Genomic DNA, 17,879 nt, shown 5'->3' on the forward strand with positions numbered 1-17,879 from the left:
GGAGAAGATATTTGCAAATGACATATCAGATAAAGGGCTAGTATCCAAAATCTATAAAGAACTCATCAAACTCAACACCCAAAGAACAAAGAATCCAATCAAGAAATGGGCAGAAGACATGAACAGACATTTTTCCAAAGAAGACATCCAAATGGCCAACAGACACATGAAAAAGTGCTCAACATTGCTCGGCATCAGGGAAATCCAAATCAAAACCTCAGTGAGATACCACCTCATACCAGTCAGAATGGCTAAAATTAACAAGTCAGGAAATGACAGATGTTGGTGGGGATGCGGAGAAAGGGGAACCCTCCTACACTGTTGGTGGGAATGCAAGCTGGGGATATTACTCATTTTGAAATATACACATTTTTATTTATTTTTTAATTGATTGTCAGAAGCTATCTGACACATCAAAGATGCTAACTCATTACTGTCACTATCACTAGTTTTAATAGCTTTGGAACACCAGATCCCATCAGCACACATAGACTAGAGAAAATTATACTTCTATTAGTGGTAGAATGTGCTAAACAGCGATCAAGCCATAAGGAACCATGTATGGAGTGGAGGAAAATCTCAGACATCACGTCGTGACTCAGAGCATACATGTGTTCAAGAGCACATACAAGAAAACTGCTAGTGATGGAGAATGGGAAGATAGATCAAGACATACTATTTATTAGCATAATTCCATCGGCACGCTTGCTGGTTGACTTTGAAGCACTCAGTTGATATCAACACCACCATTTGAGTCATTTAAAATGCCAAGAATAATGGTTGATTATTTTTTCAACCTTATTTGTCCTAATGAATTTGGGATAAAACAACACCTTTTTTAAAAGAGATTTAAAATAGTACATCTTTTGTGAACTTTTTAATCATGTCTGAACCCCTTGTTTGCAAGTTTCTTCATACATACAGTATTCTCAGCATAAACCCAGCTTTGTTCCTTAGCAACCAACCAATTTTCCATATTCAGTCCTGTTTTTAGTTCACAGTGATAAAAATTGTGAAATGACTGCCTTTTGCATACATTCTATACATCCTCCAGGCAGAGGTCAAATAACAAATCCATCTCCCCCATTACTTCAACTTTCGAAATTATAGTAATGATTCCTAATACTTAGCGGTTTAGAGTCATTTTAGTGCTTAATTATATACCACCAAGTATTGCCTGTGCTACTTTGTTTCTAAATAACATACTATGTCTCTTACTTTTTCTATTATATTTATCTCAGTATAGGTTCTTAAAACAATAAATGGCTATAAAGCAATAATCAATTAAAAATAATCAAATAAAAATGTGTATATTTCAAAATGAGTAATATCCCCTTCAATGTGGTTAGTTTCAAGAAAAAAAATACTTGTTATTTTCAAAGTATTTATGAAACTTTCCCTTTTAATTTTGTCATCCGTCTATAGGCTCAGACATAAAAATAACACAGTGTTTTCTAGTTACAATTATTTATCTGGTGTGCACGCTCAAATCATCCAGCAAGAATTTTAAAATATGAAAGGCCATACCGTAAGTCCAAAAATTCCAATGCAGTAGGTCTGGGATGGGGTCAGTTTTGCATATTAAGTGAATAAGATAATCAATCAATTTGAGAAAAAAACTGCTTTAGAGTTCGTGCCTCTAAAAGAGAAAATTGCCTTTGGTTAAAGAAGAGATAGTGGGGGCACCTGGGTGGCTCAGTTGGTTAAAGGACTGCCTTCGGCTCAGGTCATGATCCTGGAGTCCCGGGATCGAGTCCCGCATCGGGCTCCCTGCTCGGCAGGGAATCTGCTTCTCCCTCTGACCCTCCCCCTTCTCATGTGCTCGCTCTCTCTCATTCTCTCTCTCTCAAATAAATAAAATCTTTAAAAAAAAAAAAGAAGCGTCCGCGAGAATTTGGATGGGGGAGGGCCCTGGGGAGGGAGGGTCAGGCACCCCCTCACACGGGCCACACGCAGCCTGGCATGCACGCCCTGCACCCACCGCCGTCACCCGGCTGGTGTGCCCACGTTGCACGCACAGCTCCCCCAAAGCCCAGGCGCACCTCCCACCAGCACCCTGGGAGAGCAGGGAGCCCTCCCCACTAGCTCCGCGGTGTGGAGGACACAGCCCAGCAGCAAGCAAGGCACATCCTTCGAGTTCTTCAGACGCAGAGAAGTTAGGAGAGAGAGAGAGAGGGAGGAGAGGCCCTAGGGGAGCGTGGACCCTCCCGGACCCCAGCCTCCTGTTTGTGCTACTGGGCCAGGGGTCCTGGACAGAGGGAGGGAAGGATGGACAGACAGACTGCCAGGGCCTCTAACAGCTTTTGTCTTGAGCTAGACTTCAATGTCCTTACAGTTGGTAAATGGTTTTCTATAGAATCAATAATATTTTTTCTTTCTTTAAATATATATTTGTTAAAGTTGCCTCCAGAAGGCATTTGAGGTTAGAAAGTTTGAATATTACTTATTTTCCATCACATCTTGGTACCCAATTTATTGCCTTCTTCATAATGAAAAATCAGTAATAGTAACTGAATAATTATAAGAAAAATGAATTAAGAAAAATGTATTTTAAGAACGATTAGAACAGGGAGAGAGAAATCACGTAGGACGTTTGGATCTACACATACTCATGTCTCTTATTTCATTAGTTTCACCTTTAATAACCAATTAAATAATGAATGATATTAATGAAATAACACCTTTCAAGTTCCCCTTCATCTCCTCTATGATTAAATTGCCTGATGTGGGACTCGATCCCAGTCGCTTAACCAACTGAACCACCCACGTGCCCGGGAGAGAGAGTCTTAAGCAGACTCCACCCTGAGTGCAGAACCCAACATGAGGGCTCTATCTCAGGACCCTGAGATCACAACCTGAGCTGAAATGAAGAGTGTGATGCTTAACCAAAAGCATCACCCAGTCACCCCTGTATTTAACTTTAAATATTGCTTTCTTCTACTATAATTTCATCTCACTGAGGAAAGGACCAAATTATCCATAACTGTTTCCCAAGTTCCTAGCAAACTCCATAAAACATATTAAAAGCTCTAAAAAATATATGGTTGAACTGAGAAGGAAAGATGTAATTTGAACCTCTTCTGTAGCATTGATTTGGACTCAGAAAAAGGATGAATTTTATAATTTTTATAGAGTTAGAATTAAAAAGATTAATCAAATAATCATACTGCGGGGAGAGTTAAGATTTACAATTATTTTTAGCCCTAAGTAAAAATGATAAAATGTTTAAATATGGTCTTAGGAACAATGGTTAATGATGGACATCTCTCTTATCACTTGAGGCTAAATTATCTAGGCTAAGTAGGTATGCTATGTTTTACACTAAAATTAAGAAGGAGGGCACCTGGGTGGCTCAGTCGTTAAGCGTCTGCCTTCGGCTCAAGTCATGATCCCAGGGTCCTGGGATCGAGCCCCGCATTGGGCTCCCTGCTCTGCAGGAAGCCTGCTTCTCCCTCTCCCACTCCCCCTGCTTGTGTTCCCTCTCTCGCTGTGTCTGTCAAATAAATAAATAAAATCTTTAAAAATAAATAAATAAATAAAATAAAATAAAATTAAGAAGGAACTAGAAATTTTTAACTCAAAGTGGTTTGGGTTGTTTCTTGGTTTTTTACCACCAGGGCAGGTGTTTTTATAGGTCTCTCTCCATATTTATGATTATCCATTTACTATCCATTCTGCAAAAAAACTTTGCCCAAATCAAGAGCACTAAATGTGAATATGACACGATCAAAAGTTTTAACTTAAATTTTAAACATTTCTAAACTCTTAAACACAACATTTCAATTTCTGTCTCCCTTTTGGAGTTGGAATAAATACTTCATATGTTTATCTGAAATAACACAGTGTGCGGCATTGCACAGAAAAAAAACAAACCCTAGCAGTCTTTTAGGAATAAAAGCAAATCAATAGTAATATCTCTTAGAATAGAAGCACTTTTGTTGACAGAGGGAATATAGCTTAATGGGAAGCAAAGTAATCTTTGTTTTCAGTCAGATTATTGGGTTGTGCATGAGAAATGACATGCCCTGACCACTTGATTTACATTAAGAGGCAACCTGGCATGTTCAAAATAGAGAGAGAAAATGATTTGCTCTATAAAGATGGACACCGTATGGCTTTAAGATGTAACATAGAGGGGCGTCTGGGTGCCTCAGTCGTTAAGCGTCTGCCTTCGGCTCAGGTCATGATCCCAGGGTCCCAGGATCGAGCCCCGCATCGGGCACCCTGCTCGGCGGGAAGCCTGCTTCTCCCTCTCCCACTCCCCTGCTTGTGCTCCTGCTCTCGCTCTCTCTCTCTCTGTCAAATAAATAAATAAAATCTTTTAAAAAAAAAGATGTAACATAGAGATAACCGTCATAAGATTTTTTTTTGTAATTTTATGAGTTTGTCTTCAGTTCTCATTGAGCTCTATTCTTTTAATTAAAGTTAATCATCCCAGTGACCCAAAGACAGACAATTCAGGAACTGTTCACACTGTGGGCTGTAAATGTGAATATGCTATCCCACAACCAGTCTTGGAATTGAAGTCTAGTCAGGTGGTGATGATGATGATGATGATGATGAAGATGATGATGATGAACACTGTTACTTCAGGATGGTAACATAAATGTGCCCAGAGAGACAGATAAATAGAGAAATAGAGGTAACTATAGATATAGTTCTAAACATAGAAATAAATCAAAGGAAAATTTTTTTCTCATATTTTGCTATAGGCAATGTGTGAAGAAAATTTATTCTAATCAAATTTCTTTATTTTTACCTGTAGAGAATAAAGTAAACAATGAGGAGTAAGACCGTGTAAGTGATGACCGTTCCAGATTTTAAAATCTAGAAGTGCTTATTTCTAGTTTCTGGAAAATAATTGTATTGTTCTGTTTTTAAGTGTAGGTATTACCTTGTAAATAAGAGAAACAGTAACTATGGGTCCTGCTCTCATCCAAGTTTGTTATTAGGTTATAAAAAAAAAAAAAGTAAAAAAGGATTGACGTTTGGAGGTTACATTATGACACACAAAGTACAAATTATTCTAGTATTTAAGGAAAATGAAAGCAAACAAATTTGTCTCCCTAAACTTCCAATGAGCTCAATTGAAAAGCACATTCAGTAGCAATCATGTTTGCTTTTCATGCAGTCTGCATATTTACATTTAAGTTTTGCAATAATGCAGTCTCTGATTTCTTTATGTTGCACACCAGAAGATGTTGGAAGAAATTTTGCTTGAGAAAGTTAAACATTTAAGGAGTCATTCGAGTAGATCTGCAGCTACACAACAGAATATATTTTAGGTTAAAAATTATATCTTGCTTCAAAAATGTTTAAAATATCTTGTTTAGATTTTTACAAAACAATATTTTTATAACCTCACATGTACATGTAAAAATTAAGTTGGATTCATCTAAAAGGATCCATTTTTAATGCTATGTCATAACCCTTAAGTTCACATCAGTTTCAGTGTTTCCAAGGCAATGTTTAGTTGGAAAAGAATCTGAAACCAGAGCATTCCTTAATATACTATGATATGGCCACAAGGTGGCTCCAAAGACCTAAGTATATTATTTTACCTCTTAAGCGGTGAATAGAATTTTACCAGAAATATCAGCAATAATTTACCCTATAAATGGGACAATACTTCAGAAATATAAACTCATTTCAACTTTCTAATTAATTTTTGAAGTAAAATTTATAGTATTTTAAAATGCAGCTATTCAAAACAACACATCAAATTGTTGAAAACCTTGAAGAATTTGAAGGATTTTGAAGGGAAATGATTATTTAGCCTGCATAGTTAATTATTCGACAACATCCCTTTTGTTTGGGTTTTATAATTAATTTCTCATCTAATTTTGTACAATTTGATTTTCACTTGATTTCCAACTAAATGAAAATACCTGCAAGTTAATGAATTTTTCTCTAGCATAAAGAATTTTAAAATTGAAGAGGAAGCTGGTCTAATTTTTAATCTTTGGAAGGCTTAATTCTAAAAGTACATACTTTGAGAAAATCTAGTAAACTAAAATGTATAACATTAACATATTTTAAGTTAGACATCTTAATCAGCCATAAAATTAAATCACTTAGCCAAATATAATGAAGTCAGGGGAAAAAAATGAATGCTATTAAATAATCACAGCATTTAATAAAGATGACATAAGAAGACAGTGAATTTGATTAAATAAGTAAAATAAATATATAATAAATATAAATCTATAGCTATGACAAAAAATGAAGATTATCATGTTCAGAAAATTACATCTGTTGGCTAGGTTTTATAGTCTCTATGATGACTCACCTCTCCTTCATATGTGGTTGGATAATAAAGTACTAAGTATATTCTTTCAACATGTAAACTTCTAAAATAAGTATATTAATTAGTCCCAGGTTATAAAGAAACCTTAAAAAAATGAAAACTGTGATATAATGTTAGATTTTAAAAATGAAGTTTTAAAATGGAAGATATTTGTGGACTCACAGAAATATATATTTTATGACCTTAATGTTCTGGTTTATTTTTGTAACCCATAAAATTCATTTCAGATGCTTTTTAAATTACCATATAGAGCCCCAAGACAGGAAGAAAAAAAAAGTGATTTTAAGTTGATTTTCATATCACCTTAAATATGAAGGATGAAAAGAAAGAATTATCTAAATAAAACCCGTTAAAATTTTCACATTTTGCTGCAGACTCTATGTCTTCATCAGACAGTTTCTGGAACCTCATCTAAGAAAGCGGTAGTCCACTGACCTTTCAGCTTGTAATATAGACTGCAGAATTACTCTTGAGATCTATGGGTATCCAAACTTTAATGGGATTATTTCTGTAATGCACTGCTTCTGTTCATCATTCTTGTTCTAATTCTCATTACTCTGACCTCAAGAAGGAGAATCTGTGAAAAGAACTATTACTGCAGTGTATTCAGAAATGGTTGTTTCACCTGAATGAGTTTATGTGGCTTATGGAACTCACAACTGTAAGTCTTTATCTTTCTAATGCTTTCTCCCTCCTCTGTCCCCTTTTTGGGTCCTTAACACCATTTTCAAAATTCATATCCATTAATTCCCTAGTCCATGCAATTACTATATGTGATTCTGAGAATGTAATTTAAGTTTTCAGGTTACCTTATCTCTTTATGCAACCAACATTTTCACAATCATTAGGGAATGAACCTAACAGCTTCCATTTCACAAATAAAAAAAAATTGGAATAAAGAGTTTATGATGTTATCAGTAGAATTAGTGGCAGAATCTGACTTAAAACACCAAGGATTTTCATTTCAACTCAAGCACACAATTATTATTATATGAGATAAGTTAAAACTTTCAAAAACTTTGAAAAAGTGGTAACCCAAGTCATATTGTATGCTATGCTTTAAAATAAGTGCTTTCGATACTAATTTTAAAAAGCATAGACTAGAAGCACCTGGGTGGCTCAGTGCGTTAAGTGTCTGCTTTTGGCTCAGGTCGTGACCCCAGGGTCCTCCTGGGATGGAGCCCCGCATCAGGCTCCCTGCTCAGCTGGGAGTCTGCTTCTCCCTCTCCTTCTGCCCCTCCCACCCTCATTCCTGCTCTCTCTCCCCGCCTCCTCTCTCTCAAATAAATAAAATCTCTAAAAAAATTTTTCAAAAAAAAAAGCATAGATCACATGAATTTATATATAGTAATAAGAATACCAGTAAAAATAATAGGTCACAATAATATGTAGCACTAGAACACCTATTTTCAGGGATTGTATTTTACATGTATAATTTTTAAAAATCATAACAATTGACTATTATGTAAGTACAATTATTCACCTCATTTTACAGATGAAAACCTATCAGGAATATTAAATATTAAATATATAGTAAGTGACAGGATTTGAAGCCAGACAGCTTGGTGCCACAGTCCATGCTTTTATTCATCAAAGAAATTCTAGGAAAGGCAATCTTGCCAATCTTATTATTCCAAGAAAGACAATCTCAGTGCTTCTGGCATGTAGCCTTATCACTATGTGGTCTCCCTATTAAACATGACCTTCATCAGGTGTCCTCACAAAAACAGAATATCATATCAGAAAAACTTTTTCACAGAGTGACCAAGTTTCAAACTCAATGGCTTCTCTGGCAGTGAATATTTTAATTACTTGAGGGGATATGAGAGCTTCTGTTAACAATTTTTAGCAATAGAATTTGGGTGTCTACTTGATCTTCAGATATATCATTTTATTAGGCTTCTTGTCTGGGATGGGCATATTAGTCTCAAATTTGAGTCCTTGATGCAAGATGACAATTGGCTACTGTAAATGTGAAGTATAACATAGATCACCAACCAAGATGGTGGCTCCTAATTGAAGCACCAATTCAGAATCCACTTTCAGGAGTCCGCTGAATGAATCTGAGGGTACAGAAAAATGTTTCTTGAAACTAATCTAATGCATTCTGACATTTTCTTGAAAGATATCATGTGGTTTTGAATACAATTTTTCAAAAAATAGGAGCCCCATATCATTCATTTTAAAAGTATGTAGTACTCATCCTTCTAATCAAAACTGGGCAATAATAACAAATCATGCGATTATTCATCTCATGCCTCACTGTAGCAGACGTCTTGTTTGGTTTGGTTTGGTTTTTCTCTCTCTCTCCATGTGTGTATCTCTGGATGCTTGTGGTGTCTGGCTTATGGTAGGCACTTAAAGTGTATGTGCCAAATGGAGGAATGAAAGAATGAATGAATTAAACAAGATACTGAGAGGTTTCTTTAGTAGTTTAAAGAATAGAAAATTAAAACTGAAGATTTTGTGTTAGGTGGAGAAATGGGTGACTGCCTAAATGACAATCTGGTACCTAATTCACTGCTCTTCTATGAAAATTGAAACATTTAAAACAACTGCCTAATATTTCTATTATAACTCATGTAATATTTACTGTGAATATATTTATTGTGAATATTTATTGTGAATATCTTACATTAGAACCACCTCTCCTCAAGTACAAAATTAGCATTGGGTTAATCTTTATATCTCTGGATGTGGCACTAAGGGACTGGCTCATAGAAACTTCCTCCAAAATGAATAAAATCAATTAGAAGCTGAGGGAAAATTGAGTAAGTTATTGTTTAGATTCTAGGAAATTATTTAAATTTATAAAGTAAAATGAAAATGAAAAATATAACATGCAAAAGAATATGATAGCCTAAGACCAAAGACAGTTAAATTAATGATTGTGAATTTTACATTATCATAGTGCTTAGCCTGTTGCCACTATTAAAAATTGATAATTCCCATAAGGATTTTTTGAGGATGATGGTTTATATGGGACATCTTAGTTTGCTTCTACAAAGGACAAGGCTCTTCTCATCGACACTTTTTTTTTAAATCTTGGACTTGCCCAGAAATGGGTTTGATCCAGACCCTACCTATAAAATAAAGTGAACTGATTAATTTTCAAAATGTAGAATTACCTAGATATTAAATGCGGAAAATTTGGGCATATATTTTAAAAGGCATAATAGCCAGAACCGAAGAGATTCTTAGACAACATGGAGAGTTCTCATTTTTTTACTTGCATCCATCCAAAAAGTTTTATGTCAGTAGGAAAAAAACCCAAAAAAACCCCCTCCTTTGTTTCATAGAGAAATGCTATAGAAAATCTCCACTCTTTATTTCAGAAGGAATATATATATATAGTACACACATATATGTGTGTGTATATGTGTATGTATATGTACATATATGTGTGTAATATATGTATGCATACACATACGTATACATATACACACATAATATATGTATACATATTACACACACACACACACACTCACGAAGAAAAAGTCGAGGTACATGCTTGTATTTAAGATGTAATGTTGAACAAATCTCCAAAAGAACAGCTGAAGCCTTGGTGAAGGAATTGATCAAGAAATAAGACTTTCCATAGGTTTTTAATTATGGGCAAAGGCTTTTACAGCAGTCCCCCTTCACCTGCTGGGAATACTTTCCAAGATCCCCAGTGGATGGCTGAAACTGCAGACGGTACCAAACGCTACACATACTCTGTTTTTTCTGATACATACATATTTGTGATAAATTCCAATTTATATAGGCACAGTAAGAGATTAACACTGAATAATAAAATAGGACAATTATAACAATATACTATAGTAAAAGTTACATGAATGTGGTCTCTCCCTCTCAAAATATCTGTACTCATCCTTCTTCTAGGTGGTAAGATGCCCATGTGGTGAATGACGTCAGCACTGTGTCATAGCATTAGGCTACTAGTGACCTTGTGAGGATATGTCAGACAGAGGATAATCTGCTTTTAGATGACAGTTGACTGTGGGTAACTGAAGCTGTGGAAAGCAAAACTGTGGATGCAGGGGGGCACTGTACTCAAATTTAGGAAGCTAGATGTAGACAGAATAAATGTGCATATTAGTGGTTTTCTCTCTCCAGAGACTAAACTTCAAAAAGTCACTCTAATGACAAAATACTGCTCAAGACTACAGAGCAATAAGAACCCCCAACTTACCATTATTTAGGAAGAAGTCCAAAAAGAAAAAAAAGAAAGAAAAGAAGAAAATTTTATACTTGAGTAGGCTAATTGTTAGTCATTGTGTACTCAATTTTTGTTTATTTGATTAAATAAGTCGACATATTTTATTCCAATGGTTTCTTTCCTTTTCTTTATGTAATTGATAAAGCAAATAAATACTATACTGTTGGTATTAAAAGTATATGTAATTCATATTATTTATTTTATCAGCAATAGATTTAACCAATGAGTTAGAGGTAGTAAAATTTTAATATTGTAATTTATTTAAAGCAAATATTTTAAATAAAATAATAAATATATTCTACATTTAGATTTACATGGTAAACACAAAATCAGTAAAGTCTCTCAGATAGTACAAATATTTTCAAATCTACCTAAATGAAACACTATTAATTTAAAACCAATGCTTGTAAGTTAAATTATCCAGAAATATTATGTGCTTTATCTAAATTTAAAGTCTGATTCAAGAATTATGGAAACATGCATTACTTTTAGAGATCCCAGAAGTTACCACGGTTTTCAAATGGAGTTGATTTAACTTGGTTTTATTGGGAGTAGAGTTACATACAAAAAGAGAATCAGTCACATTTTAAAAATTTATATTAGCATTATGCAAAAAATTTACTCAATAACCTAGGCAAATATATTGATTGCCTTTGATCTATTCATATAACTATGTCAAATTTCAACTTTGATTCTTGTATTTATAAGTCCTGCATCAACATTGCAGAGAATTGCCAGAATAACCCAAGTTAAAACATTTACTCTATTCAGTTTATTGATTACTTTAATTTCCCATACATTCTGCTTAACTTGATTATGGTTACAGTTTACGTTTCTCAAATTTTCTACTGAAAATGAGAAGGAGCAATGCTAGTTCTTTACAATATCTACAATAGACACTTGCTCATTATATATCAGTTTACATTCTTACATTACAAATTGGCAATATTTGTATCATGCAACAAAGAAGAATCAACATGTCTAATGAAAGACTGCTTCCTGGAAAGTGCAATTTATGTTTAACTTATTTTTAAAACCAAGACTGTCAAACTATTTCAATATCTTCTGTTACAGTAAATCAACAAAGATTCCCAATCAATAAACTGATGTACTGAATATAATAACTAATGTCTATGCATTCTACATTCTGATACTTTGGAGAAGTTCATTAATAAATGCTGAATTTCCCATACTTGGCTTGCTAGTGCAGTAAACTACATTGGTGCCAATTTCAATTCCTTAAAAGCCTAGGTGTTAGGACATCTAAAAGAATTGCTTTCGTTTTAAAGGACATGAATCAGCCAACTGAACTGTCATACACTTTATGCTATATGCTATATATAACACTTTATGCTAGTAATGTAATAAATCAAATATATAATGTGACAATGATAGAATACTGGCTATAAAAATCACAGGATTTACAGAAATATTATTTCATATAAGGTAGTATTTTTTAAAAGCACATGGAACACTCATTCAAGGACCTTGGTAATTGCCATAAATGAAGGAGGGGACAAGGGAGGGAGGGAGAGGGACAGAGAGAAGGGGAAAGGGGAGGAGGGGGGATGAGAGAGAGAGAGTGTGTGCACTGCAAAATTTCTGAGCATCAGCAGGGCTCTGAAGTGCTTAGACATGTCATTTAAAGCTGAATCCCTTGTTGTGAAGCAACATTGTATTATACCTTATAGCCTATTGCTTAATTCTGTCTTGAAGTCAAAATGTTACTTAACTTTATATATTTGTGCATCATGTAGAGTATGGAGAATAAAGGCTGCTTTCTAAAAGAAGGGGGGAGCATACAGAGATCACATGGCTTAGTAAAGTGCTTTATAATGTCACTGACAAACTCTCTACTACATCCCTCTACTACAAGGGATTTTTATATGAAGGCATTTCAACTCCCAAAGACAGTCATTATTTTCAAGGAATGCTACATTTGATTTCTTAAAATGGGGTAAAATGTAATTTTATTTTATTCACTCTTACTCAATTTCTAGTATCCCCTTTCTTTAAATCCACCACCAATGTGGTAATGTTTAACAAATGTCTCTTAGTAATATAGAGGATAGACCATCACATGCACTGCAAGAGAGAAATGGGATAAAAATATAAAGACATTTGTGAAAACAAAGCATCTTTATTCTTTAAAAAATCAAGTTACTTTTTTTTTTTTTGCAAAAAGTTGCACTGATAGTAAAGAGTTAAGTGAAAGTTATTTTTTGAGACAATTTTTATGAAACTGTCAGATTATTTAACAATCAATGTTAAGATAACATTAAGGATAATGCATTCCCAGCAATCTACAACTTTAATGTGATAGATGCTTTCTTACAATGTTTGCCTCTTGAGTTAGTTGAAGTGAGCAGTGACAAAGGAGGTATGGCAAAGGCGAAAATGGCCTCATGCTTTAGATATCCTTACGAAAGACAACACAACTGGATTTGAAAGGGCTTCACGTCTCATACTAAAATGTCAAGTGAAGTGAGGCTGCTGTATAGCAAGAAAGGAAGAAGAGAAGAGAGGTGACCCTGAGCTGATATTGTTATCTCAGAAAACAGGCACTCCTTGTTGATTGAAATTTTCTCGTTCTCATGCATGAAAAAGATCTGTAATTTTGAGTGTTGGACTTATTAGAGATAAAAGCAGGGAATGTTATATTAGTGCTCTGTGGACATAATCCAAATGCTTCAACTAGAAAAAAAGAGGGCAGATTTTAAAATGTTCAAATATAGGAGATTTCTTTCTACCTGCATATTTCAAATTATTTTAATTATGACAAAAGAAAATTTTCTCAGTGAACTCATTGGTCTGAACAAAGTGTCAAGAAAGGGAAAATATATTTTGCTATGTTTGCTTTCATTTCTCAAATATGTGTTCATGATGATATTTCTTGGGCTCTGATTTTCTTTTCAAAATATTCGTAAGAGGGACCATATATACTTAGTACAATGCTTCATCAATATCACCATTGCTCAGTATAAGCCTAACAGGAATGAGGGCTCCATTCTTGCTACTGGGTTTTTAACTTCATCCTATTTCAGACATGACTGCTAAATATAATATGGTTAGTAAAGTGACTTTTCGGAAACCCTAACCAGATAATATTTTAGGTTAATCAAAGAAGAGTTTTCAAACATAGACCTGAAGTTTGGAGGTCAAATAGCTGCATAAAATTACTTATGGTTGGTATAAATAATATTTGTATTTCTCTGCTCATACTTTGTTACTCTTTTGTCAGTATTTTATAAACACTTCTAATGTGGTAATAGTATTAGAATGCAATTTGCGTAGTCAAAATAACAATGCATTATGGCCAATACTTTTAAAACCCAAGGGCTAGACTAGAGATAGCTGGGTTTATATCCATGATTTGTATTAATTGCTTACTATGCAACACTCTTACTGATAATAACACTTAACAAAAACATGGCTCACTTTGCTGCTGAATCAGCATCATTGGAGTTAATGCTGTTCGTGTGCTGCAGCCTAGCGGAATGATTTGGTATAAAAATGACATATTCCAGGAGGACACAGTGTTATCACTCGCTGCAAAGTAGGTTAAGAAACATAGGAAATAAGTCATATGTCCAAAAATCCCCTAGATAATATATATTCTGCCTCAGTTATTTATTCATATGGGAAATTAAGTGAAGATCATGAAATGAATCCTAGAGTCTGAACAGGGTTCATATATTTGGGAATTAACCTTTCAGTTTCAAATATACTCTTTTTCAACAAGAAAAAAAAATCATACCTCTTTCAGATCACACTACTTTCTTAATACTGTGCCAGAAATATATATCTCCCTAGATAGAAAATTAATTTTCTATCCTTTTTTTTCTTTTTTAAGGAAAATCTCAGTGTAGTAAAAAATCTAACAGTGTAATATTAAATTGAATACCTGTCTAGTACTTGTATCACCAAATAGCTAGTTTTTATCAACATCTAGGAATATCACCTGAACCACTGATCAGGTACCACGGAATTTAACCACTGACCTCACAAACATACATATGCATGTGGATGCCATACACATTATATGTTGCTTTCTTATTTTCCTGGCTTTTTCCCCCCGCAAGACATATAAGTGTATGGAATTCTATTCTTTGATTGGAGTCAGGGAATATATACATTCACCAGGAAAGTCATTTGTTAGCAGCAAGTATTTGACCAAAAAAGTATCTGATTTCATGAAAACAGACATTGACTCATACTTTAATAACAGCTGAAAAAAAGTGAAAGCAAATGAAAGAAGCATTTCTTTATGTTTTTATCATCAGCATGGATTTGTATTTGACAGGTTCCTAAAACACAGACACATTCTGCTTATATTTGTGTCCTCCCCCCACCCCATGAATTACTATTTCCTTATGCATCACACACTGAATACATATGTGCCTCATTTACTACACCCCAGGGAATGGGGACGAGGTAGATGATCTATGCAACTTATTTACTTATTTCTCTATGATACAACCTCTTCCTTTTTTCTTCATCACTTTAACTAAAAATGAACCTAGAGCTCTTGTCAATGACATAATGTTTTCATGAAAGTTCTACTAATTAAAAATCTTCACCATACCAGACCTAAAAAATGAGCACACTCTTGCCAAGTGTTATTCACCACAGAGAAGCTCTTGTAGCCACATTTTAAAGAAGGATAGAGAGGGGGATGGTGTGGAGGGAGAAAGTCTACTAACATATGCATTGAAGTATAACAGTTGTCAGCATCGGAGGAACAGATGATTTTTAATATCGATCCTTTAAGAAAAAAGAAGAAGAAATAATGCATCTCTGAACAACTGAGAGTAATGGATGTACAGTTTTAGATAACAGAAGCTTTCACTAGAATGAAGAACCACTATTATAGGAAAGAGATTTCTGGGGTGGGGGCTGTTATGAAGCAAAGATAATAGGGCAGTTTTAAAATGATGTTTTTCTTTGATTGCACCTGTAGACCCCCCCTCCTCTTTTTAATGATAAGGAGATGGTAGGTTTCTATTGTAGCGACATAAAAACACTTTCGGACTACTGCTTTTGCCCATACTTAACAGTGCTATCAGTTGTTACTTGTTGGGGACAAGCATTTAGACTTGCAATGTGCTGCATTAATTTAACACCACATAAAATATGGATTTTATTGCAGCAGAGACAATAAATGCTGCAACTGCTGACTACATGCATTTAGTCTCCCTTCTTCCCCTTTCCCCTCTCACTTCTGACTCAGATACAAAATGTGAATGTAGGAATTATGCCTCTTCTATTTCTGATGAATGTCAATCTATTTTATTTATGTAGATGCTTAGTGACCATTGACAGTTTCAAGGGATCTGTCTTCCGCCTGTCATTTCTCTTTATATTGAACGTACAATGAACTACGACTATGAATAAGTGCAGAGTGAATCCATTCATATGGAATGCAAAGTAATGTTAGATGATGTTAGAGTTCACAGCAACAAGGTTATCTCTTCAACTGATTTTTAAAATAAAGACGAACAAGTATAAGCATGACAAATTACACTCCATGATACATTTGTAGCATTTGTTCAGAGTGAATGAATTCACAAACTCTAATATCAAGACCCACTGTGGAACATAATATACAATTTATCTAGTTTTACATTACCTCTTATAGATATTTAAAGCAGTTGTTTCTAGAATCTAATATAGTTTTATGCTTATTGATTTCTCATGTGTTAAAGATAATTATTAGAAAATAATTGCTAAATACAACTTAAAAACAAACATTTCCCCACCCCCAAGGAAAGAAAATAAAAGACCTTAAGGGGGTTAGGGAAAAAAAAAAAAAAAAAGGAGGAGTGGGGGAGAGGGATGAAGTCTTCCTACCTTTCTTTTATCAGCTTCTGGATAACCGAAGTTGGTTCCAGCCAAAATCACCCTGGAGAAATTGTCACTATGTCCCCTTTTTGTTTGTTTTCGGCTGTTATTTTCTATCAATGATGCTACTTCAATCTAACTCAAGCTTTCTCTCAGCATCACTTTCAACTCTGGACGGCAGGGAACCGAAGAACACGGGGGCGAGCTCTCTCTGATTGGCTTTCATTCAGGGCTTCTGATTAAGGGGGAAAAAAAAGAGAGAGAGAGAGGAGGGGAAAAAAGCCCTTCCTCACAGGGAGAGAAAGGTTCCGCTGATAGAGCGGCAGCACTCGCCCTGGGAAGGTTAGAGACTGGGGAAGTGCTGGCTTTTGCGAGCACACAGCTATTTGCAAGTGAATGCGAGGGGAGGGCGCATCTGAGGCGAGGGCTGTGGATGAAAGGCTTCCCCTCCCCCGCAGGGCAGAAAGACTCTCTGTTTCGAGGCTAAGGTAATCAGCCCAATCTAATCCGGCTGCGTCCGTAACGCAATCTCAGGAAGAGGACTGCTGCTTGCAATTCTTTAATAGATACTTCTTCTGACATATATATTCCTGCACCATCCTTCCACCAGACTACTGAAATACAAGTATTAACGGAGTGCCAGGTCACGTTGCAACAGATCTGATGCGTTACCAGAGTGATTTTTGGTGGAGGTTTACGACTTTTGTTTATTTTTGCGTGCAGTGAACTTTCTTTTTTGATTCTCCAAATACCTTATTTTTATTACTTACTGTCATACGAGAACATACCTTACTGACCGTTCTGGAATGTCTGTGAGGCAGCCTTGTCTCCTTAATCTTATATGCTTTGCATTTTTATATTCTATAGATAAAATATTTTATTCATAATTTAAGTATGCAGTTAATGCTATTAAAATATTTAGACTTTGGACTTGCCACAATCTCCTTTTTTTTTTTTTTCCTTTTATCTTTTTTTTTTCTCAGAAATTTGAGTTTCATGCCCAAATGTGTATGGAGGTAGATGTAAATACATCTGGGCGATTCTATTTATTAACTATCTAATTGTCCATCTCTCTATTCATCTATCTCTACATTAAGATGTATTCAGTCAAAACCTTACCAAAGGATGTCAGTATAGCTCCACAAAATAATGAACACCTTTATATTTTTCTGGCTACATGTAGATTTCTCTTTAAAGTAAATAATTTTTTTACACATACTATGATATAATAATATATTATAAAATAATTTTAAAGCTGGAGGAAGGATTATGAAGATAATCTTGTCTAGCGATGACTCTCATAAGAATAGATAATACTGCTGAAAAATGTTAAATGACTTGCCTAAGGTGACAGAGCTAACTAGTGATAGAGTTAAAACTGTAATGAGTTGATATTTTATATTTATATTTATAGTAAATATGTTTATATAAGTCTAACATACATACTTACATATATTTATAATTCCAGTTTAGTACTGTTTCTGAGATGTCATATCACCTCCTAGGCAC

General features: G+C 34.7%; 1 protein-coding gene across 3 annotated transcripts in view; it reads right to left on the reverse strand.

Moving 5' to 3' along the window:
- LOC102732812 (cadherin-10) overlaps nt 1-16,757 on the reverse strand; it is a 163,379-nt gene extending 146,622 nt beyond the window's left edge. For all 3 annotated transcript variants that reach the window (XM_081825929.1, XM_081825930.1, XM_081825928.1), the window contains exon 1: nt 16,380-16,757. The gene's annotated coding sequence lies outside the window, so the exon portion shown is untranslated. The remainder of the gene's footprint in view (nt 1-16,379) is intronic.
- Between the last annotated feature and the right edge of the window lie 1,122 nt (nt 16,758-17,879).

Source organism: Leptonychotes weddellii, chromosome 7 (genome assembly GCF_054177405.1).
Source record: "Leptonychotes weddellii isolate Sample4059 chromosome 7, ASM5417740v2, whole genome shotgun sequence".
NCBI classification, from domain to species: domain Eukaryota; kingdom Metazoa; phylum Chordata; class Mammalia; order Carnivora; family Phocidae; genus Leptonychotes; species Leptonychotes weddellii.